General features: G+C 42.7%; 1 non-coding gene across 1 annotated transcript; it reads right to left on the bottom strand.

Annotated features, from left to right (window-relative positions):
- Window positions 1-19,341: 19,341 nt before the first annotated feature.
- On the bottom strand, window positions 19,342-19,413 carry TRNAC-ACA. The gene has a single exon. It is a non-coding gene; the product is annotated as a tRNA-Cys (tRNA).
- Between the last annotated feature and the right edge of the window lie 3,811 nt (window positions 19,414-23,224).

The following is a 23,224-nucleotide window of genomic DNA, read 5'->3' on the forward strand; positions in this document are numbered from 1 at the left end:
ATTGTGAAGAAAGCTGAGTGCCAAAGAATTGATGCTTTTGAACTGTGGTGTTGGAGAAGACTCTTGAGGGTCCCTTGGACTGCAAGGAGATCCAACCAGTGCATTCTGAAGGAGATCAGCCCTGGGATTTCTTTGGAAGGAATGATGCTGAAGCTGAAACTCCAGTACTTTGGCCACCTCATGGGAAGAGTTGACTCATTGGAAAAGACTCTGATGCTGGGAGGGATTGGGGGCATGAGGAGAAGGGGACGACAGAGGATGAGATGGCTGGATGGCATCATTGACTCAATGGACGTGAGTCTGGGTGAACTCCGGGAGTTGGTGATGGACAGGGAGGCCTGGCATACTGTGATTCATGCGGTCACAAAGAGTTGGACATGACTGAGCAACTGAACTGAACTGAACTGAATGACATATAACATTGAACAAGCCTTTGTATTTTTTTCCCTAGTTCACCAGGCCTCTGGTAACAGAGACTCCTCTGTTTCACTCATTGCTACTTCCCCCAGTCTCAGAATAGCATCTGTATAAAGTAGACTATTAATAAGCATTTCTTAATTTTAAGAGTGGGTTTTATGAATTTTAATTCTCAGTTGCACTTCATGTCCAAGATGACCCCCCACCATCTTGTGGAGACTGGTCTTCGACCCAGAGGCCACTGTGGACCTGACACTGGGAAGACAGCTCCAGAAGGGGCAGGGTGCGGAGGGCAGTGTTTTTGATATGTGGGGGAATGTGGGCTGAATAATGGCCCCACACATTGAGCCTCGTACAGCTGAGCCACTGGGGAAGCCCGTTAAGGTTTTCACATGGATGCAGTTTTCAATTTGGCTTCCCCAGGTGATACTAGTTGTAAAGAACCCACCTGCCAATGCAGGAGACAAAAGAGATGAGGGTTTGATTCCTGGGTTGGGAAGATCCCCTGGAGGAGAGCCTGGCAACCCACTCCAGTGTTCTTGTCTGGAGAATCCATGGACAGAGGAGCCTGGCCAGTAGGGTCCATAGGATCACAAAGAGTGGAACATAACCAAAGAGACTTAGCACACAGCACAATAAGACCCACATCTTACTCCCTAGAACCTGTGAATATGTTGCCTTAAGTAATAGAAGGGATTCTGCAGGTGTGATTAAATTGAGGCTCATGAGATGAGCTGAGTAGCATGAATTAGCCAGGTGAGTCTAATTAACCACAAGCATTCATAAATAAGGGAGGCAGGCTGGGTCTGGGCCCTAAAGCAGGCACTGATGAATATGTAAGAGGTCATGTGACGACGGAAGCGCCAGAGTGCTGCATGCAGCGCCTCGAGCAGAGGAGTGTGGCAGTCCCTAGAAGTTGGAAAAAGCCAGGGGCAAAAAAAAGAAAAAAAAAGATTCTCTCCAAAGCTTCCAGAAAATCACACCCTCTCTGACTTCCAGACCTGTAAGAGGATAAATTTGTGTTGCTTTAGGTCATGACGTTAATGGTAGTTTGTTTAGCAGCAATGGAAAACCAATGCAGGAGGCACCTGTGTGTAAGAAAATAATGGAAATGTGTGAGAAATGCTAGAATCAAAACTCATCTCTGTGATAGACTGATCTGGAAGACGAGGAAATGATAACCTGTTTAGGCGACAAGAATTGTGTTTTCAACAGGGTGCTCAAGAAAGGAAAAAGGGGTCCATCCCCTGGACCAACAGGCTTCTCTGCTCAGTTGGTAAAGAATCCATCTGCAATGCAGGAGACCTGGTTTGATTCCTGGGTCAAGAAGATCCGCTGGAGAAGGGATAGGCTACCCACTCGAGTATTCTTGGGCTAACCTTGTGGCTCAGCTGGTAAAGAATCCGCCTGCAATGTGGGAAGATCCCCTGGAGAAAGGAACAGCTACAAACTCCAGTATTGGAGAAATCCATGGACTGTGTAGCCATGGGGTCACAAAGAGTCAGACACAGCTGAGTCACTTTCACTTTCCCCTGGCTCGACAGTGCAGAGAAGCTGAGCACTGGTTTCCCACAGATGTTGTGATGTTTATTCCTGTAGGCTCAGGGTCCGCTGAAGTGTCAGGCACACAGGTGGCGCTCACTGATTGCGTGGAGTGGCCGGGAATGGAGTGGGAGGGAGAGCTGGAGCAGAGGCAGAGGTCTTACTGGAAACGGGGGAGACCTGGTCACCAGAAGGGGCCCAGCCTGTCGAGGCCCCTCCTGGAGGAGGCAAGGGAATGCGTACTGCAAAGAAGGTCATAGGAGGTGGCTGTTGAGGTCCGCTTTGCCTCCACTTTCAGTGATTTCTGAAGCGTTCTGCAGTTCCTAAGCTGTGTCTACCCCGACTTATAGACCTGTCTTATCTCCTCCTGGGCCCTTACCGGGCACATCTCCTGGGGCTCAATTTGCATAACAATTTGCATAATTAAGGACCTGGTGGGCTGACAGGTTTGATTTCAGTCCACAAACCTGGTCTAACTGTGCAGATGGCAACTGGTCTGTCTGCCCTTCCTTTATCTGTTTCTGTGGCTGCTGTTTTGCCCCCAAGTCAGCATATACACAAGGTCATCTCCCAATAGCTTTTTTTCCCATAAGAAATCCAATCAGACCAACCATTTTATGGTCTTTAATAATACTAGTGAAGAAGAATCCCGCTGTGTGACACATGACCTCCTGCTATCTTGTTTGTTTGGCTGCAAGGGATCTTCAATCTTCATTGCAGCACGCAGGATCTTTTTAGTTGCACTGTGAACTCTCAGTTCTGCCACGTGGAATCTAGTTCCCTGACCAGGGATCAAATCCAGGCAGGCCTCCTGCATTGGGAGCTCAAAGACTTAGCCACGGGACCATTAGGGAAGTCCCCTCCCACTGTCTGGTTATCTTCTTCTTCCTCCTTTTTACTCTCCTCTTTCACATCTCCATGACAAAATAAATGGGTAGATAAATTACGTTTGCTTTCTTAAACAGAGCAACGTTGGCCCTTTCTTGGAAACCTTGGCACCAGAGAACAGCTATACTTCAAAGGGAATTGACTACACAAGTGAGCTTATCAAGGCATTTTTCTCAAAAAGGCAAATCTCTTACTAAGATAAATTCTTGTACCAGAGTCTAACAGGATAGCGCTTCCCCCCTCCGCCCCCCCATCTCATTGTGCCTGGGAATTGCCACTGAGTAGAGTGAGGGATCTGTCAGACAAACCATGTCCTCCTGGCTCAGACCCCAGGTGCTCATGGCTGAGTTCTGCAATAAAAGGGCAAGTCCGATCTCCGTGAGCTTTTTCATCACCGTCTCCACAGGGCTCTGAGAGCACAAGAAGCGGCCATATTGGTCCCAGCAGCTCTGCAATGGTGGGAGATAGTGCCAGGGACTTCAGAAGTACCATACAACTCCCTTGCTCTCATGTCTAGGCCTTTTAATCAGACATCAGGCAGCCGCAGTGGGGACCTAGAAGGAGAATTCATGCTTAGATGTTGCTTTTGGAGTTGACCCAATCTAGCAGCATCCAATGAACAAGAAAAGGAAAACTGCACTGTGCAACCAAGATAACAGATGCACAGAATCCACAGGAGACACCCTCACTCCAGGGTGCCTGGAATGCTCTGGGAGGAATTTGAGCATTAAAGGGATTAACTGTCCTAGGTTCTTAGCAGAGGATAACAAGGGGACCTATCTGGGTCTCTCTGCTAGGTTTTCTACAACCGAATAGGAAATAATCCCTCAAACAAAACATGTGCTTTGTCAATTTGTCTTCCATGGCACATAGCAGCGCGGCTTGTCTTGCTCAAGGTTATTTAAGAATAACTTCAAAAGTGGAGGAAAGAGAGTTTGGATAACTTGGCCCTCTCTTGCCTTTTTTCTCTTCCTTCTTCCTCTCTGAGGGACATAGATATATAGGGCAGAGAAGGTCCTGTATCTGATTAAAGGTGCTCCTGAATTTTCATAACTTTCTTATCTCTCCATCTTTCCCCCACCTCCCAGTCAACTCTGTTTACATGTAAGTTAAGATCTTCAGACTTAAATTGAAGAAAGTAGGGAAAACCACTAGACCATTCAGGTATGACCTAAATCAAATCCCTTATGATTATACAGTGGAAGTGAGAAATAGATTTAAGGGCCTAGATCAGATAAAGTGCCTGATGAACTATGGAATGAGGTTCGTGACATTGTACAGGAGACAGGGATCAAGACCATCCCATGGAAAAGAAATGCAGAAAAGCAAAATGGCTGTCTGGGGAGGCCTTACAAATAGCTGTGAAAAGAAGAGAAGCGAAAAGCAAAAGAGAAAAGGAATGATATAAGCATCTGAATGCAGAGTTCCAAAGACTAGCAAGAAGAGATAAGAAAGCCTTCTTCAGTGATCAATGCAACGAAATAGAGGAAAACAACAGAATGGGAAAGACTAGAGATCTCTTTAAGAAAATTAGAGATACCAAGGGAACATTTCATGCAAAGATGGGCTCAATAAAGGACAGAAATTGTATGGACCTAACAGAAGGAGAAGATATTAAGAAGAGATGGCAAGAATACACAGAAGAACTGTACAAAAAAGATCTTCATGACCCAGATAATCACGATGGTGTGATCACTGACCTAGAGCCAGACATCCTGGAATGTGAAGTCAAGTGGGCCTTAGAAAGCATCACTATGAACAAAGCAAGTGGAGGTGATGGAATTCCAGTTGAGCTATTCCAAATCCTGAAAGATGATGCTGTGAAAGTGCTGCACTCAATATGCCAGCAAATTTGGAAAACTCAGCAGTGGCCACAGGACTGGAAAAGGTCAGTTTTCATTCCAATCCCAAAGAAAGGCAGTGACAAAGAATGCTCAAACTACTGCGCAATTGCACTCATCTCACATACTAGTAAAGTAATGCTCAAAATTCTCCAAGCCAGGCTTTAGCAATATGTGAACTGTGAACTTCCTGATGTTCAAGCTGGTTTTAGAAAAGGCAGAGGAACCAGAGATCAAATTGCCAACATCTGCTGGATCACTGAAAAAGCAAGAGAGTTCCAGAAAAGCATCTATTTCTGCTTTATTGACTATGCCAAAGCCTTTGACTGTGTGGATCACAATAAACTGTGGAAAATTCTGAAAGAGATGGGAATACCAGACCACCTGATCTCCTCTCGAGAAACCTATATGCAGGTCAGGAAGCAACAGTTAGAACCGGACATGGAACAACAGACTGGTTCCAAATAGGAAAAGGAGTACATCAAGGCTGTATATTGTCACCCTGCTTATTTAACTTCTATGCAGAGTACATCATGAGAAACCCTGGGCTGGAGAAAGCACAAGCTGGAATCAAGATTGCCGGGAGAAATACCAATAACCTCAGATATGCAGATGACACCACCCTTATGGCAGAAAGTGAAGAGGAACTAAAAAGCCTCTTGATGAAAGTGAAAGTGGAGAGTGAAAAAGTTGGCTTAAAGCTCAACATTCAGAAAACTAAGATCATGGCATCCGGTCCCATCAGTTCATGGGAAATAGATGGGGAAACAGTGGAAACAGTGTCAGGCTTTATTTTTCTGGGCTCCAAAATCACTGCAGATGGTGACTACAGCCATGAAATTAGAAGACGCTTACTCCTTGGAAGGAAAGTTATGACCAACCTAGATAGCATATTCAAAAGCAGAGACATTACTTGGCCAACAAAGGTTTGTCTAGTCAAAGCTATGGTTTTTCCTGTGGTCATGTATGGATGTGAGAGTTGGACTGTGAAGAAGGCTGAGTGCCGAAGAATGGATGCTTTTGACCTGTGGTGTTGGAGAAGACTGTTGAGAGTCCCTTGGACTGCAAGGAGATCCAACCAGTCCATTCTGAAGGAGATCAGCCCTGGGATTTCTTTGGAAGGAATGATGCTGAAGCTGAAACTCCAGTACTTTGGCCACCTCATGCGAAGAGTTGACTCATTGGAAAAGACTCTGATGCTGGGAGGGATTGGGGGCAGGAGGAGAAGGGGACGACAGAGGATGAGATGGCTGGATGGCATCACTGACTCGACAGATGTGAGTCTGAGTGAACTCCAGGAGTTGGTGATGGACAGGGAGGCCTGGCGTGCTGCGACTCATGGGGTCACAAAGAGTCGGACACGACTGAGTGACTGAAGTGAACTGAAGATCTTCATACCCATGCATTGCATGCTCAGTTGCTTAGTCGTGTTTGACTGTTTTCGAATCCATATCCTGTAGCCCTCTGGGCTCCTCTGTCCATGGGATTCTCCAGGAAAGAATACTGGAGTGGGTTGCCATTTCCTACTCCAGGGGATCTTCCCCACCCAGGGGTCGAACCTACGTCTCAACATCTCCTGCATTGGCAGGGGGATTCTTTACCACTATGCCACCTGGGAAGCCCTATGCATTAAGGGATAACTTAAGGCATTAACCTTCTTAAGGTTTAAAGTCCTGGTCCTATAAACCTCAGATCAAGCCAGGAGCTTTATAGTCTGCTCAGTCATATAATCGTTTTTACAAAGTGTGAAATTTACTCCACACTCATTATGTTGTCATCAATATCCTTCTAACTGTTTTAAGTTGTAAATAGATGAGCCACAAATTGGAAAAGATCAGAAATCTGCTGGAAGGGAGTTGAAAGTTCAGTGCTATTGTAAGCTTTACTTCATGTCAATACCAATTTGTTTCACCTAATGATCTGCATGGGAATAAGCATAAAGTGTGTAAACAGGTGTGTGCTCGTGGTTATAAATCCTGTACTTGAGTTCATGGAGACTCTCTGGCCTGTGCCTGACATCTCCCATTGCTCAAGGTTGCTTACACCTTTCCCTAGGCAGGGCAGCCACCAGACCAGAGGTCACCTGGGTGCAGCAGGACCCGCTAACCTCATGCCATCTTCCCCTTCATCCCCACATCTCTGCGTCCTCCCTAGCACACAGGAATGACATCCTAAATGGCCGCTCAAAGGCTGGACGTTTTAACATCAGCATCCTTTCTTTATCTGAAAGCTGAATTTCAAGTGCTTCTCTGGACCATCCACCATGCATTTTCTGTTTTATACCAAACATCTTTGGATCTTCTTTTCTGTGGATTTTTTTTTAATGTTTGTTTATTTTTCACTGTGCTGGATCTTTGTTGCTGAGCAGGCTTTTCTCTAGTTGTGGCGAGCAGGGGCTGCTCTCTGGGTGTGGTGCACGAGCTTCTCATTGCAGTAGTTTCTCCCGTGGAGCCTGGGGTCCAGAGCACAGGCTCAGTAGTTGTGGCACTGTGGCTTAGCTGCCCCTCGGCATGTGGAATCTTCCCAGACCAGGGATCAAACCTGGGTCTCCAGCATCAGCAGGTAGATTCTTTATCACTGAGCCACCAGGGAAGCCCTCTTTTGTGGATTTACTAATATTTCTTTTTTTAATTTTATTTTTTTGGCTGCATCTCATGTGTGTGGGATCTTAGTTCTCCGACCAGGCATCAAATCTGAGCCCCCACATTTTAACCGTTGAACCACCAGGGAAGTTCCAGTTTATTAGTATTTTTAAACCAGCAATAATATCTATAATTTTCCCCCATAAAAAAGTACAAAGTACAAAGTGAAGTTGCTCAGTCTTGTCCAACTCTTTGCGATCCCATGGACTGTAGCTTATTGGGTTCCTCCATCCTTGGAATTTTCCAGGCAAGAGTACTAGAGTGGGTTGCCATTTCCTTCTCCAGGGGATCTTCCCAAACCAGGGATTGAACCCGGGTCTCCCGCATTGCTGGCAGACACTTTACTGTCTGAGCCACCAGGGAAGCATGCATAATTCCCCCATGGTGTGCATCATTTAAGTTTTAATCTGTATTATTCTTATATTCTGTCTCTTTTTACCTCCCGATATACACACAGTAAAAATATTATGCCCAATACTTCACTTGTTAGAATACCTTTTGCCTGCACATTTACACATTTCTGACTCATTTTCTACCATGCTGTGATGAGAAACTTAGACTTACAATGACCACAGTCTTTTGTACTAAGTAATACTGGCTATCATTTGTCTAGATCTGAGTAATACCTGATATAGAGACCAGGAACTTGGCAGCCAGTGTTTAAGGGACTTACTTAACATTACTCTGTTAGTAAGTGGTGGCTCTGACGCTTATTTCATGTCTCTTTTGACTCTAGAACATGTTTTCTTAACCCATGGCCTGGTTATGGTACCAAGTATTTGAAATCAGTACTGACACTAACATTTGATTGCTGTACCAGTCCCCTAAACTTCTAGACTCCTCATCTTTCCACATAATTCTTATAATTTTAGGAAGGTTGAGGGAATCCTTGTGCATTCTGTCCCGTCTTTATGCTGCTAACCGCAGGCATCTTCGCCTAGTCAATCCCACTCAGCAATTGCCCCAAGCCACACTCCCCATCCATCAAAACTCAGATGGTAGATGAAAGCAACCTGCTTTATTTTCAGACCTTAAGTGTAAAACGAATCCCACTTTAGAATCAGTCTAGCAGTCACTTTAGAAATGGTTTATAGTTTTGTCCTTGAACAGTAACGTTAAAATTTGGACATAACCTTTCCAATCTTCCTAGCCTGAAGATGAGCAAAACCTAGGGGCTGAAAATAACCAAGAGGATTTGAAATGGCTGGTGCACACCAAATTCCTTTTGTGATTAATAAATAACAAAATAATACACAATAAACACTCCACTTGAATAAGATTGAAAGATATTTTATGGTTTAGATTTTCACCATTTGGGGGAGCTCCTCGTTGAGGGACATAGAGCAATTCATTTTCAGCCTGTCTTTCTGTTATCTGATTTGAAGGTCTGTACATCAAAGAGGTGAGAATACCTAGAGCTGGGGTTGAGTAGGTGTGAATTCCAGATTGATGGCAATTAGTATTTTAATAAGGTATCAGGTTGAATAAGGTCCTTTTTATCCTGATGTCAGTCTGCTCTCAAAATAACTTTTCCCCCGAATCTAGACTGTTTGGATGAATTTTGTATTATTAGAATGTTTTCAAATGTTCTTAGCAACTCTCACCTGTTCTCCAAATGAACCTTGTAATTACATTGCCAATTTCCAAAAAGTAGTCCCATCAGCATATTGATTGGGTTTTTAATAAGTAGATAAACTAATCTGGGACAAATTAACATTTTTACAGTATTCAACCCTGGTATCTAGAAGTATGCATATGTCTCCATCTTTTTAAAACTTTTTTTAAAACTATTTAAATTTATAAGTAATAAGTATATTTTGCTGTTTTACCTCCCAAACTATACTCATCTTATGCTATTTTTTAAAAAGCAATTTCTGCTTTTATATCTGCCATTTCATTCCTTCTGTTTTCCTAAGATTAGTTTTAATATTTTTATATTTATTTTTTATGAAGTATAGTTAATTTATAAATTTTATATTTTAGGTATTCAGCAGAGAGATTCAGTGTTTTTTACAGACTATATTTCATTAAAAGTTATTACAAGATAATGGCTATTACTCCCTGTGCTATACAATATATCCTTGTTGCTTATCTGTTTTGTACATGGTAGTCTGTATCTTTTAATTCCATCTTGCCTCTTCCCTCTTTCTCTCCTCCACTAGTAACCACTATTTTTCTATCGTGTGAGCCTGTTTCTGTTTTGCTATGTACATTAGTTTGTTTTACTTCTTGGATCATGCATGTGAACGATACAGTATTTGTCTTTCTCTGACCTCTTTCACTAGGCATAATAATCTCTTAGGCTTCCCTGGTGGTTCAGATGGTAAAGAATCAGCCTGCAATGCAGGAGGACCTGGGCCCATCTATATTGCAGATGGCTGAATTTCATTCTTTCTATGGCTGAGTAATATTCCATTATGTGTATGTGTGTGTATACAGGTATTTCCCTCAGTAGTCTTTTATCCATTTGTCTGTTGATGGACGTGGATTGCTTCCATATCTTGGCTATTGTAAATAGTGCTGCTATGAACATTGGGGTGCATGTATCTTTTTGAATTAGTGTTTTGTTTTTTCCCATATATATACCTGGGAATGGGCTTCCCTTGTGGCTCAGCTGGTAAAGAATCCGCCTGCAATGAGGAAGATATGGGTTCAATCCCTGGGTCCGGAAGATCCCCTGTAGAAGGGAAAGGCTACCCACTCCAGTATTCTGGCCTGGAGAATTCCATGGACTGTATAGCTGTATAGTCCATGGGGTCGCAAAGGGTCCGTCGCGACTGAGCGACCTTGACTTTCACTTTCACCTTCACCCAGGAATGGAGTTGCTGTATCATTTAATTGTTCTAGTTTCTTTCTTTATTTTTTTTTTGAGGAACCTCCAAACTGTTTTCCGTAATGGCTGCACTAATTTGCATTCCCACCAACAGCATACAAGAGTTCTCTTTTCTCCACATCTTCACCAGCATTTGCCATTTGTAGATTTTCAGTTCAGTTCAGTTCAGTCACTCAGTCGTGTCCGACTCTTTGTGACCCCATGAATCGCAGTACTCCAGGCCTGCCTGTCCATCACCAACTCCCGGAGTTCACTCAGACTCACGTCCATCGAGTCAGTGATGCCATCCAGCCATCTCATCCTCTGTTGTCCCCTTCTCCTCCTGCCCCCAATCCCTCCCAGCATCAGGGTCTTTTCCAATGAGTCAACTCTTCACATGAGGCGGCCAAAGTATTGGAGTTTCAGCTTCAGCATCAGTCCTTCCAATGAACACCCAGGACTGATCTCCTTTAGAATGGACTGGTTGGATCTCCTTGCAGTCCAAGGGACTCACAAGAGTCTTCTCCAATACCACAGTTTAAAAGCATCAATTCTTGGATGACAGCAATTCTGACAGATGTGTGGTAATACCTCATTGTGGCTTTGATTTGCATTTCTCTAATAATTAGCAATGTTGAGGATCTTTTCACATGCCTGTTGGCCATCTGTATGTCTTCTTTGGAAAAAATTTCTATTCAGGTCTTCTGCCCATTTTTTGATTGAGTTGTTTTTTTTGACATTGAATTGTATGGACTATTCATACACTTTGGATATTAACCTTTTGTTAGTCATGTCATTTTCAAACATTTTCTCCCATATATAGGTTGTCTTTTTGTTTTGTTGATGTCTTCCTATCCTGTGAAGAAGTATTTAAGTTTAATTAGATCCAAGTTGTTTATTTTTGCTTTTATTTTTTTGCCTTGCATAATAGATCTAAGAAAATATTGCTGTAATTTATGTCAGAGTATTCTGCCTATGTTCTCTTCTAGGAATTTTATGGTATCATGTCATACACTTAGGTCTTTAATCCATTTTGAGTTTATTTTTGTGTATGGTATGAGGAAATGTTCTGAACTCAATGTTTTACATGTAGCTATCCAGTTTTCCCAGTATTACTTATTACTTATTAAAGAGACTATCTTTTTCCCCATTGCATATTGTCGCCTCCTTTATCATAGATTAATTGACCAGAAGCACATGGGTTTATTTGGGGGTTCTTTCTTCTGTTCCATTCATCTGTGTGTCTGCTTTGTGTCAGTACCATTCTGATTACTGTAGCTTTATAGGATAATCTGAAGCCTGCAAGGGTGGTACCTCCAGCTTTGTTCTTTTCTCAAGATTGTTTTGGCAATTCTGTTTTTTTTTTTAAATAGTTCCATGTTAATTTTAGGATTACTGTTCTAATTCTGTGAAAACTGTCATGGGTATTTTGATGGAGGATGCATTAAATCTGTAGATTGTTTTAGGTAGTAAGGCCATTTTTAACAATATTCTTCCAATTCAAGAGCACAAGGTATCTTTCCATTTCTTTGTGTCATTTCTTTGTATTCTTATCCTTTTTTCTTTTACAAAATAAAAAAATGATTTGAGTCTGAGTTTACCTGTTAGTAGTGCTTTGACTGCCTTCCATTGGACTTCATGTATTCATAGCTGATCTTTTTTAAATTATTGTTTTCCTCTTTAAACTTTTATTATTTGGGGTAATAGCTGGATCATCAAAAAAGCAAGAGAGTTCCAAAAAAATATCTATTTCTGCTTTATTGACTATGCCAAAGCCTTTGACTGTGTGGATCACAATAAACTGGAAAATTCTGAAAGAGATGGGAATACCTGACCACTTGACCTGCCTCTTGAGAAACCTATATGCAGGTCAGGAAGCAACAGTTAGAACTGGACATGGAACAACAGACTGGTTCCAAATAGGAAAAGGAGTACGTCAAGACTGTATATTGTCACCCTGCTTATCTAACTTATATGCAGAGTACATCATGAGAAATGCTGGACTGGAAGAAGCACAAGCTGGAATCAAGATTGCTGGGAGAAAGATCAATAACCTCAGATATGCAGATGACACCACCCTTATGGCAGAAAGTGAAGAAGAACTAAAAAGCCTCTTGATGAAAGTGAAAGAGGAGAGTGAAAAAGTTGGCTTAAAGCTCAACATTCAGAAAACTAAGATCATGGCATCTGGTCCCATCACTTGATGGGAAATAGATGGGGAAACAGTGGAAACAGTGTCAGACTTTATTTTTTGGGGCTCCAAAATCACTGCAGATGGTGACTGCAGCCATGAAATTAAAAGATGCTTACTCCTTGGAAGGAAAGTTATGACCAACCTAGATGGCATATTCAAAAGCAGAGATATTACTTTGCCAACAAAGGTCTATCTAGTTAAGGCTATGGTTTTTCCAGTGGTCATGTATGGATGTGAGAGTTGGACTGTGAAGAAAGCTGAGCACAGAAGAATTGATGCTTTTGAACTGTGGTGTTGGAGAAGACTCTTGTGAATCCCTTGGACTGCAAGGAGATCCAACCAGTCCATCCTAAAGGAGACCAGTCCTGGGTGTTCACTGGTAGGACTCATGCTGAAGCTGAAACTCCAACACTTTGGCCACCTGATGCGAAGAACTGACTCATTGGAAAAGACTCTGATGCTGGGAGGGATTGGGGGCAGGAAGAGAAGGGGATGACAGAGGATGAGATGGCTGGATGGCATCACCGAGTCGATGGACATGAGTTTGGGTAAACTCTGGGAGTTGGTGATGGACAGGGAGGCCTGGCGTGCTGCAATTCATGGGGTCGCAAAGAGTCGGACATGACTGAGCGACTGAACTGACTGACTGACTGAGAGGATATGACCAAAAACTATTAACAGTAAAAATACCAATAGCTAGTATATATCGAGTGCTTATTATTTACCAACCACAGTAATAAGTTCTGTAAAAACTCATTTTGTCCTCATAATACCTATAGAAGGTAGGTATTATTAATCTTCACATTTTGCAGATTAAGAAACCATGGTTCAGTTAGTAAGCCAGAATGTGGCTCCACAATTTCTGCATTGTGCTTTCAATCCACAAAGTAATCCCCACTCATCTGAACTTATTGAGATTGTCGTATGGACTCTTATTTAAGTTCAGCTGTTGGTAATATAGCATATGTGCTTGATAAAAATGCTGTTGAAATTCATCAGTTTTGAAGTAGATCTATTAATGGACACTCCATTTGTCATTATTTGTATTGCCTCCCTCATAAAAGACCAAGAAGAGGTTTATTCAAGTCTCGATGATCATGCTTCTCTCTGTGTCTCCTGATTGTGCCTGAAATAACTAAACCTTTTAAAATTTGTAAAGATCTGCCTGCCCTGTCATTGAGCCTGTTTGCCACAGTTTCAATCCTGTCCTTTATTAACTCCAAAGTGAATTTTGAAAAATTATTAAAAAAAACAATATATTGCCTTTCGGTTTCCCCACAAGCCTATCTCCACTGTCTCTCTCTCTCTCTTTTTTTTGCCTCACTCCATTGCATTTTCATCTCAGCTTCTCCCATTACTTTATTCTGTTTTGTAGAAACTGTATCTTCTTACATACTACTAACGATATCATATTACCCTCTACAATTTTCTTCTAGTTTCAGAGGCCCTCCCCACCAAGCCATGAAAATTGCATCCTTCTTTCTCCCCATGCTTTCTCTTTTTTCTCTGTTTATCCTAAACTTGCTTTCTGCTAAGAGACAGGGCATGGGAGTATCATTGGCCTTACTCTCGGCCCCTTTCTTGCTCTGTATTCGGCTTGAGTGTCAATGTGCAGGACCCCTACTCTGGTTCCTTGGTCCTTCAGGCTTTTTGTACCCAGCTTTGCAGAACAGAAATGGGACCTCTTTCCCCCAGCTCAGCTTCCTGATGCTCTGACCAATATGAACAGTCAAGGACAATCTAGGCTTGCGTGCTGAATAGAGCTTGTCTCATCTCCATCTTGGCTACCAACAGTTTTTCTCAAATGTGCATCCAGAAACCCATGAGTTCTATGAGAGTTTTAAAATCCTGTCTTTTTACTTTTATAATAATCTGAAAGCATTTATTATTATAAAGATTAATTTCCATTTCAGTGATAATTTACAAATGGAAGACATTTGCACAGGGCCAAGGTTTCATTTTGTTTACATCACAGATCTTAATTATCATGAGTCATTATTAGTACAACTAGCAGATTTCCTGATTTTGATAATATTTTTTATATTAATAAAAACAGAAAGCTCTTGTCTTTAGGAAGTAGCCATTGGAGTAATTATGAATATGAATGAAGGCTACAGAGATTTTTCAGATGAGTGTATGTGTGTATACTGTAGTCTTGTAGATTGATAAATGAGCAAGTGGGGCAAAATGTCAAAAACACGTTAACAACTGATGAATTCGGTGAAGCTTATATGGATGTTCTTTATATTTCTTACAGTTCTTAAGTGTGAAATCATATAAAAAATATTTTTTTAAGTGTCATGTCTTTCATGGACCTAGGTTCGATAAGTGCTCTTAAAGTATACAATTTTTTTTTCCTTAAAAGTTATTCAAGTTGAGAAATGTGAGTAAATCCTCCACTATCCCACCAGGCTGACCAGTTTTAGAACCCCAGCCGTTTTCCTTTCCTGCTTAGAATGTTCCGCTGGTCCTTGAGCACCACATTTCTAGCCTGGCCCACAGGACTCTCCTGACATAACCCTTGCCCAGTCCCAGCTGCGACAACTCACTGCACTTAATTTAAAAGCACTAAGTATCAGTACTTGTGGCTTCATAGGAGGACTCTGTGGTTTCCCTCTTCTCTGCCTTCGGCCTGGTTTCTCATGTTGTACAAACTGCCATCTTCTAACTTGCCCTCCTTACACACCCTTCTTTCTTTAACTGAATAAGTGTTAAGCATTTGCTAAAGTCCAGTTCAGACTCCTCCTCCTCCAGGAAGCCTTTTTTGAATCCTCTCAGGCTGTGTCCACTCTGGGCTCCAAGGGCCCCCCTGTGGGAACCTCCGTCACAGCCCTCTTACTGTTGTCTGTGTCTCCACTGGACTGTGAGCTCCAAAAAGGCAGAGAAGTCTGACCTAGCACAGTGACTGGGAACAGAGAGGACATTAGCCCTGAGGAGTAGTGAAGCTTAGCAGATGGTTAAGTGGGGTCCTGCCATGTGTGCAAGAAGAGAATAGAGCCACCTTGTGATGGATGAGTTTAAAAGTTCCTAAAGTATCTGCCTTCTTTGAATGTCTCCCATGATTGTTTCTCAATGTTTGAAATTTCCACCTAATATCCTTTCTTAGTAATATTGGTTCTAAAAAGATAAAGTTTAGCTACACTTAAGTTTTCTGGTATGGATGACCTATTTGTGTGCATTTGCTAGTGGTAAGCAATCCTCCTGCCAATGCAGGAGATGCAAAAGATGTGGGTTTGATCCCTGGGTCAGGAAGATTCCCTGAAGAAGGAAATAGCAACCCACTCTAGTATTCTTGCCTGGAGAATCCCATGGACAGAGGAGATTCATGGGCTACAGTCCACAGGGTCTCAAAGAGTTGGACGCAACTGAGCGACATGTGCGTTATTATAACAGCACAGATGATCACCATTAATGAATATCCTATAGGTCTGTAAGCACTTTGATTTATAACTGATGTAAGTTTCTCGAGGGTCTCAACTATCTTTCCATGTATTTTTGTTCTTTCCAGCCCGGCAAAGTCCCTGAACATACTAAGTGCTCAATAAAAGTATGTTGTGTAAATAAGTGAATGAAAGACGTTCACATGTGTTATCTCAATAGATACTCACAGACAAAACCCAAAGCCAGGAGAGGTGGTTGACTACAAACCTTCCGACATCATTTACCTAAAGGAACGAACTGTTTGGAGTCAGAGAGGGGGCCACCCCAAAGTAACACACTTGTCTCATGAGTGTGTGTGTTTGCTCATGAACTGGGGCTAGCAAGAGTAAACTTTTTTTTTTTTTTTTTTTTTTATTGCTAGATTGTTTTTTATTATTTTACAATGTTAATTAGTAATACAAAAATTTTTTTTTTATTCTTCCAATTTTATTTTATTTTTAAACTTTACATAATTGTATTAGTTTTGCCAAATATCAAAATGAATCCGCCACAGGTATACATGTGTTCCCCATCCCGAACCCTCCTCCCTCCTCCCTCCCCATACCATCCCTCTGGGCCGTCCCAGTGCTCCAGCCCCAAGCATCCAGCATCATGCATCGAACCTGGACTGGCAACTCGTTTCCTACATGATATTTCACATGTTTCATTGCCATTCTCCCAAATCTTCCCACCCTCTCCCTCTCCCACAGAGTCCATAAGACTGTTCTATACATGAGTGTCTCTTTTGCTGTCTCGTACACCGTGTTATTGTTACCATCTTTCTAAATCCCATATATATGCGTTAGTATACTGTATTTATGTTTTTCCTTCTGGCTTACTTCACTCTGTATAATAGGCTCCAGTTTCATCCACCTCATTAGAACTGATTCAAATGTATTCTTTTTAATGGCTGAGTAATACTCCATTGTGTATATGTACCACAGCTTTCTTATCCATTCATCTGCTGATGGACATCTAGGTTGCTTCCATGTCTTGGCTATTATAAACAGTGCTGCGATGAACATTGGGGTACACGTGTCTCTTTCCCTTCTGGTTTCCTCAGTGTGTATGCCCAGCAGTGGGGTTGCTGGATCATAAGGCAGTTCTATTTCCAGTTTTTTAAGGAATCTCCACACTGTTCTCCATAGTGGCTGTACTAGTTTGCATTCCCACCAACAGTGTAAGAGGGTTCCCTTTTCTCCACACCCTCTCCAGCATTTATTATTTGTAGACTTTTGGATCGCAGCCAATCTGACTGGTGTGAAATGGTACCTCGTAGTGGTTTTGATTTGCATTTCTCTGATAATGAGTGATGTTGATTGAAGAGGAGGAATGATGATGGATTTACCTGAGCCTCAAGTAGGTGCTGAGATACCTTTTCTGAATCCCACGGATTCAACAAAGGGTTACTGGAAGCTTTTGAGCTGGCTAGATAATTAACAGGATTAAATCTCTACCTGTCAATTAAGCCAATATATTTGAGTATAATGCTATTTAATTCTGTTGCAGGAACAGTGCAATAAATCAAAGTTTACAGATGTCTTCAGCAAGCCCTTGATGGATGAAACACTGTAACTCAGAGGTGCATAGAAAATCTCAAATAAGATAACCTCCCATGTGATTAATATAGCTGTCTGCATTGGCATTGGCTCCAGAAGGTTCTAATCCAAACATGTTTAACATCACATACTTTATTGTGACAGATTTAGACACCAGAACTAACTAACCAGGCAAACGGTGCTTAATTATACTGACTCACTGTGGACCTCAGCCATAAAGCTGGGATGCAGAATTAGGTGTTAATTCCCATCACACACAGTCACGTACAGCACAGGCAGCCCAGTGTCCAGAGTGCCTTCCAGGGTCTGGTGCACAAAGCACTGAGCAGAGGAATAATCTGATTCCTCTAAGGGACACTCCTCTTCTCTCTGTTCAGTGGTGCTTGTCTGCAGGCCTCGTTCAGACTGCCTGACCACCAAATGCCATTACTGATCACAAGGGGAAAAGAGACAAGTGAAGATGAACATGTCTATGAATATTTCCCCTTAAAAAACAAAAAGAATTGAGGTTCAAGATTTTTTTAAAAAAATATTTATTTGGCTGTATTAGGTCTTAATTGTGACGAGTAGGATCTTCCTTGTGTCATACAGGATCTTTCATCGTGGCTTAGTAGCTGTTGCATGATGGCTTAGGTTCTCCAAGGCATGTGGGATCTTCATTTCCTGATCAAGGATTGAACCTATGTCCCCTGCGTTGTTGTTGTTGTTTAGTCATTAAGTCATGTCCAAGTCTTCTGTGTCCCCATGGACTGTCCCCTACCAATCTCCTCTGTCCATGGGATTTTCCAGGCAAGGATACTGGAGTGGGTTGCATTTCCTTCTCCAGAGGGTCTTCCTGACCCAGGGATCGAATCAGTGGTCGAACCTGCATCTTCTGGATTGGCAGGTGGATTGTTTACTGCCATTAGGGGAAGCCCCTTCCCTGCATTGCAAGACAGATTTTTAACTACTGGACTACCAGGGAAGACCCCCTCAAGTCTTTTTTAATAAACAAAGTTGGTACCTACTAAAGTACATTTACATGATTGGAAGTCTATTGTTGAACAGACTTGGATAAATACTTGTTAACATTCAGTATTTATTCTGGAAAACAATTCCAAAAGCATGGCCTTCTAAACAGGTATACAAATTTCGTTATCTAAGTGGGCTAGAAACTTGCAGATAGAAACAGCTAGAAACAACTCCCAGCCCTGTTGCTGAGCTGAACTTACTCAGAGAGGACCCCTCTCTGTCCCATAGGAGAAGCAAAATATGCAAAATTGATGCTAATTTTCCCAATAGGATCAAGTTGTCGGATTCCATCTGTGCAAATGTCATACCAGAACCATAGAGGAATGGGTCTCAGTCATTGCTTGCTGACGGACTGAAGGATCAATAAGGTGTGACACCTGTGCAAAGATGGTGTGAGACAGACATAAAGCAAAACAATGGTCTCTGCTCTCAGGACATGCCTAATTTATTGGGGAGAGCATCTCAACACATAGTAAGAATCAGTTATGGTGTTGGCTATACATGAAATAAGAATTCAGTGAGGAGAGACCAGTGTGGGCTGCAATTAACCAAGATAATCTTCATAAAGATTAGGCTAACTATGGAGAACAGTGTGGAGATTCCTTAAAAAACTGGAAATAGAACTGCCTTATGACCCAGCAATCCCACTGCTGGGCATACACACTGAGGAAACCAGAATTGAAAGAGACATGTGTACCCCAGTGTTCATCGCAGAACTGTTTATAATAGCCAGGACATGGAAGCAACCTAGGTTTATCAGCAGATGAATGGATAAGAAAGATGTGGTACACATACACAATGGAGTATTACTCAGCCATTAAAGGGAATACATTTGAATCAGTTCTAATGAGGTGGATGAAACTGGAGCCTATTATACAGAGTGAAGAAGTGAAGTCGCTCAGTCGTGTCCGACTCTTTGCAACCCCAGGAACTGTAGCCTACAACACTCCTCCATCCATGGGATTATCCAGGCAACAGTACTGGAGTAGGTTGCCATTTCCTTCTCCAGAGGATCTTCCCAACCCAGGGATCGAACCTGGGTCTCCTGCATTGTAGGCAGATGCTTTACCATCTGAGCCACCAGGGAAGTCATTATACAGAGTGAAGTAAGCCAGAAAGAAAAACACCAATACAGTATACTAACACATATATATGGAATTTAGAAAGATAGTAACGATAACCCTGTATGTGAGACAGCAAAAGAGACAGGTATATGGAACAGTTTTTTGGACTCTGTGGGAGAGGACAAGGGGGGGATGGTTTGGGAGAATGGCATTGAAACATGTATAATATCATATATGAAATGAGTCACCAGTCCAGGTTCGAAGCATGATACTGGTTGCTTGGGGCTGGTGCACTGGGATGACCCAGAGGGATGGTATGGGAATGGAGGTGGGAGGGGGGTTCAGGATTGGGAACACGTGTACACCCATGGTGGATTCATGTTGATGTATGGCAAAACCAATACAATACTGTAAAGTAATTAACCTCCAATTAAAATAAATAAATTTATATAAAAACAGATTAGGCTAAGATGGTTAGAGAAAGTGGAGGCTTTGGACAGAGACAATGAAATAGGATGTTCAAGATGGGAGAAAACACAGAAGTATGGAAGTAGAAATTGATGTGTTGAGTCAGGGAGGCATTTAAAGAATGTGTATTACCTGTTAGTGGTGGGTGGGATGGGTGTGATACCACCACCCAGAAAAGCACCCAGAGAAGTCTAAACCTAAAACCAGTGTCAAAAGAGAGACATTCGACATAATTGGGTAAAGATGTGACAACGTGAGAAGAGGGTTTTAAGAACCTTCATCTAGCAGGGGGTGTGTAGAATGAACTGGAGAAGAACAAGATGAGTTGGAGCAGGCAGGTAGGAAGCTATTGCAAAATCTTGACTTTGGTAGTCAGAGAAGAATTAAGACAAAAAGGATCAACCCAGGAGAATAAAGGGAAAATGACCCAAATTCTCTGTATTTCCATTTTGCAGCTGTAAATTTTGCCAAGTGGAAATAGAAATAATGTCTGTGATAGACTCCCCAAATACCTATTCCACCCAAATGCTCATCCTCTTACACCTGAGCTGATGGTTCTCAACCAATCATGACGATTTTATCCTTCTCACCAGTGATGGCTTCAGGATTGTGCTTGTGATCACTTCTGACCAATGGGAAGTAGCTTCTGGGAAATATTTTCTCTCTGTAAGCAAGAAACACAAGATGGGATGATCTCTTATAACCTTCTGAACATCATCCTGTGTAGATGTGATGTCTGGAACTGTTGTACTGCCTCACTACCAACTTCAGAAAATAATCTAAGTCCTTGATGATGTGATCGAGCTGCTGGATGGGCTAGCCCTGAACCCCACAAAGCCCCTAGACTCTTAAAAATGTGAGATAATTCAGGTCCTTACTGTTTCAGTTTGTTTGTGTAGGGGTGGGAGGGTTGCTGCTGCTGCTAAGTCGCTTCGGTCATGTCCGACTCTGTGCAACCCCATAGACAGCAGCCCACCAGGCTCCCCCGTCCCTGGGATTCTCCAGGCAAGAACACTGGAGTGGGTTGCCATTTCCTTCTCCAGTGCATGAAAGTGAAAAGTGAAAGTGAAGTCCCTCAGTCATGTCTGACTCTTAGTGACCCCATGGACTGCAGCCCATCAGGCTGCTCAGTCCATGGGAGTTTCCAGGCAAGAGCACTGGAGTGGGGTGCCATTGCCTTCTCCAGGGAGGGTTGCTACTTGTAGTCAAAAACATTCTAATTGCAGTTCTGTCTTCTTGAGGTGAGGATAGAAAACTTTTGTGACAATGGCACCCCACTCCAGTACTCTTGCCTGGAAAATCCCATGGACTGAGGAGCCTGGTAGGCTGCAGTCCATGGGGTCGCTAAGAGTCGGACACAACTGAGTGACTTCCCTTTCACTTTTCACTTTCACGCATCGGAGAAGGAAATGGCAACCCACTCCAGTGTTCTTGCCTGGAGAGTCCCAGGGACGGGGGAGCCTGGTGGGCTGCCATCTATGGGGTCGCACAGAGTCGGACACGACTGAAGTGACTTAGCAGTAGCAGTACACGGAAAAGGAGGAGAAGTTGTGATTCAAAAGTTACAACACAATTTAAGATTTGTTTTTAAATCATTTCATGAATCTATTGCTAAGCAAAACATACAATTTCAATTATGGCACAAACAGATTATGTAATCCTCAGATTTACTAAAATTGGTATTTTCCTTCCATTCCCACTAACAAAGATGCCACTAACTCAAATGGAAATTAGTGCCTTCCTGCTTACTTTGCAGGAATAATTATAAGTGATTGCCATCTATATTTTTATTATTCTTCAAGAACTCTGTGGGATGGTGGCTGAGATTTTAACTACTAATATTCTGAGTGATTTCAGTTCATTTTAAGAGTTGACTATAGCTATAGCAGGCTAAAAGCCCACACTGTACTGGTTAGGATAAGCTAGGTGATGCTGCAGTAACAATGTAAATATCTCAGGGGCTTAACAGTAAATGGTTCCTTCTCACTCACATAAAGTCCACTTTGAATCTAGAAAACTGTCTGGGCAACTGTACTCCATGTGATGATTCAGCGGCACCAGATATTCATTTGACTCACCCCACCCAGGCTTCCAGGATCACCATGGCAGGAGAATAGAGGGCTGGAGAGTCTTACCTCATCAAATAAACATTCAGTCCTGGAGAATGACACCCCAGTTACAACCCACTGACAGGCACTAAACACATGGTCTGCCTGACCACCAGGAAAGCAGGGACATGAAACCCACCTGTACGCCCCCCAGAGAGAGAATAACTAGGTATGAGTTTGGTATTAGCATACTCAAACTATTATATATAGAATGGATAAACAAGGTCCTACTGTATAGGACCCAATCCATCCCAGGCTCCAATCCACTCCTCCCCCTCGATAACCCCAAGTCTGTTCTCCATGTTTGTGAGTCTGGTTTTGTTTCATAGATAAGTTTGTGCTGTGTTTTAGATTCCACATATAAGTGATTTCAGGCTTCCTTGGTGGCTCAGTGGTAAAGAATCCACCTGTCAAGCAGGAGACGTGGGTCCAGAAGATCCCCTGGAAAAGGAAATGGCAAACTGCTCCAGTATTATTGCCTGGAAAATCCCATGGACAAAGGAGCCTGGTGGGCTACAGTCCATGGAGTTGCAAAGAGTCAGACATGACTTAGCAAGTAAACAGCAGCAGCAACACAAGTGATATCATGTGGTATCTGTCTGTCTCTTTCTGACTTAACTTCGCTTAGTATGGTGACCTCTTGGTCCATCCATGTTGCTGCAAATGACATTATTCTTTTTTGTGGCCCTCGCAAGGGTTCAATGTGTGAACCTCATTCATCATGTGTGTTATGGGAGGTGGGGAAGTAGACCTGAGGACTACTGTCTTGGCGAAGGCCCTGTTTGTTTTGGCCTCTTCCCTGTTTGTTTTGCTTGCGTTCCGGCGGCTGGACTACTGGGTTAGGGGACAGCAGAGGCTTCTCCAACAAGAAAACGTGCATGACTTCTGTTTCAGGAGGGTTGTTCCTCTCTGAGTGCTAGGTCCTAGGAGGGCTGTCCTGATGGGAGGAGCAGCTCTGTTCCATGCACTTTCTCCTTTCTTGTTGCACCCCCTACCCTCCAGGGCATTGGGTCTGGATGGCCAAAGCTGGGTCACCTCGCCTACATGCTGGCTTGCAGAAATTTAGGGAAGGTTCCTTGGTGGCTCAGAGGGTAAAGAGTCTGCCTGCAATGTGGGAGACCCAGCTTTGATCCCTGGGTCAGGAAGATCCCCTGGAGAAGGAAATGGCAACCCACTCTAGTATTCTTGCCATAAAAATCCCATAGACAGAGAAGCCTGGTGGGCTACAGTCCATGGGATCACTAAGAGTTGGACATGA

This window comes from Bos indicus x Bos taurus, chromosome 4, assembly GCF_003369695.1.
Source record: "Bos indicus x Bos taurus breed Angus x Brahman F1 hybrid chromosome 4, Bos_hybrid_MaternalHap_v2.0, whole genome shotgun sequence".
NCBI lineage: Eukaryota > Metazoa > Chordata > Mammalia > Artiodactyla > Bovidae > Bos > Bos indicus x Bos taurus.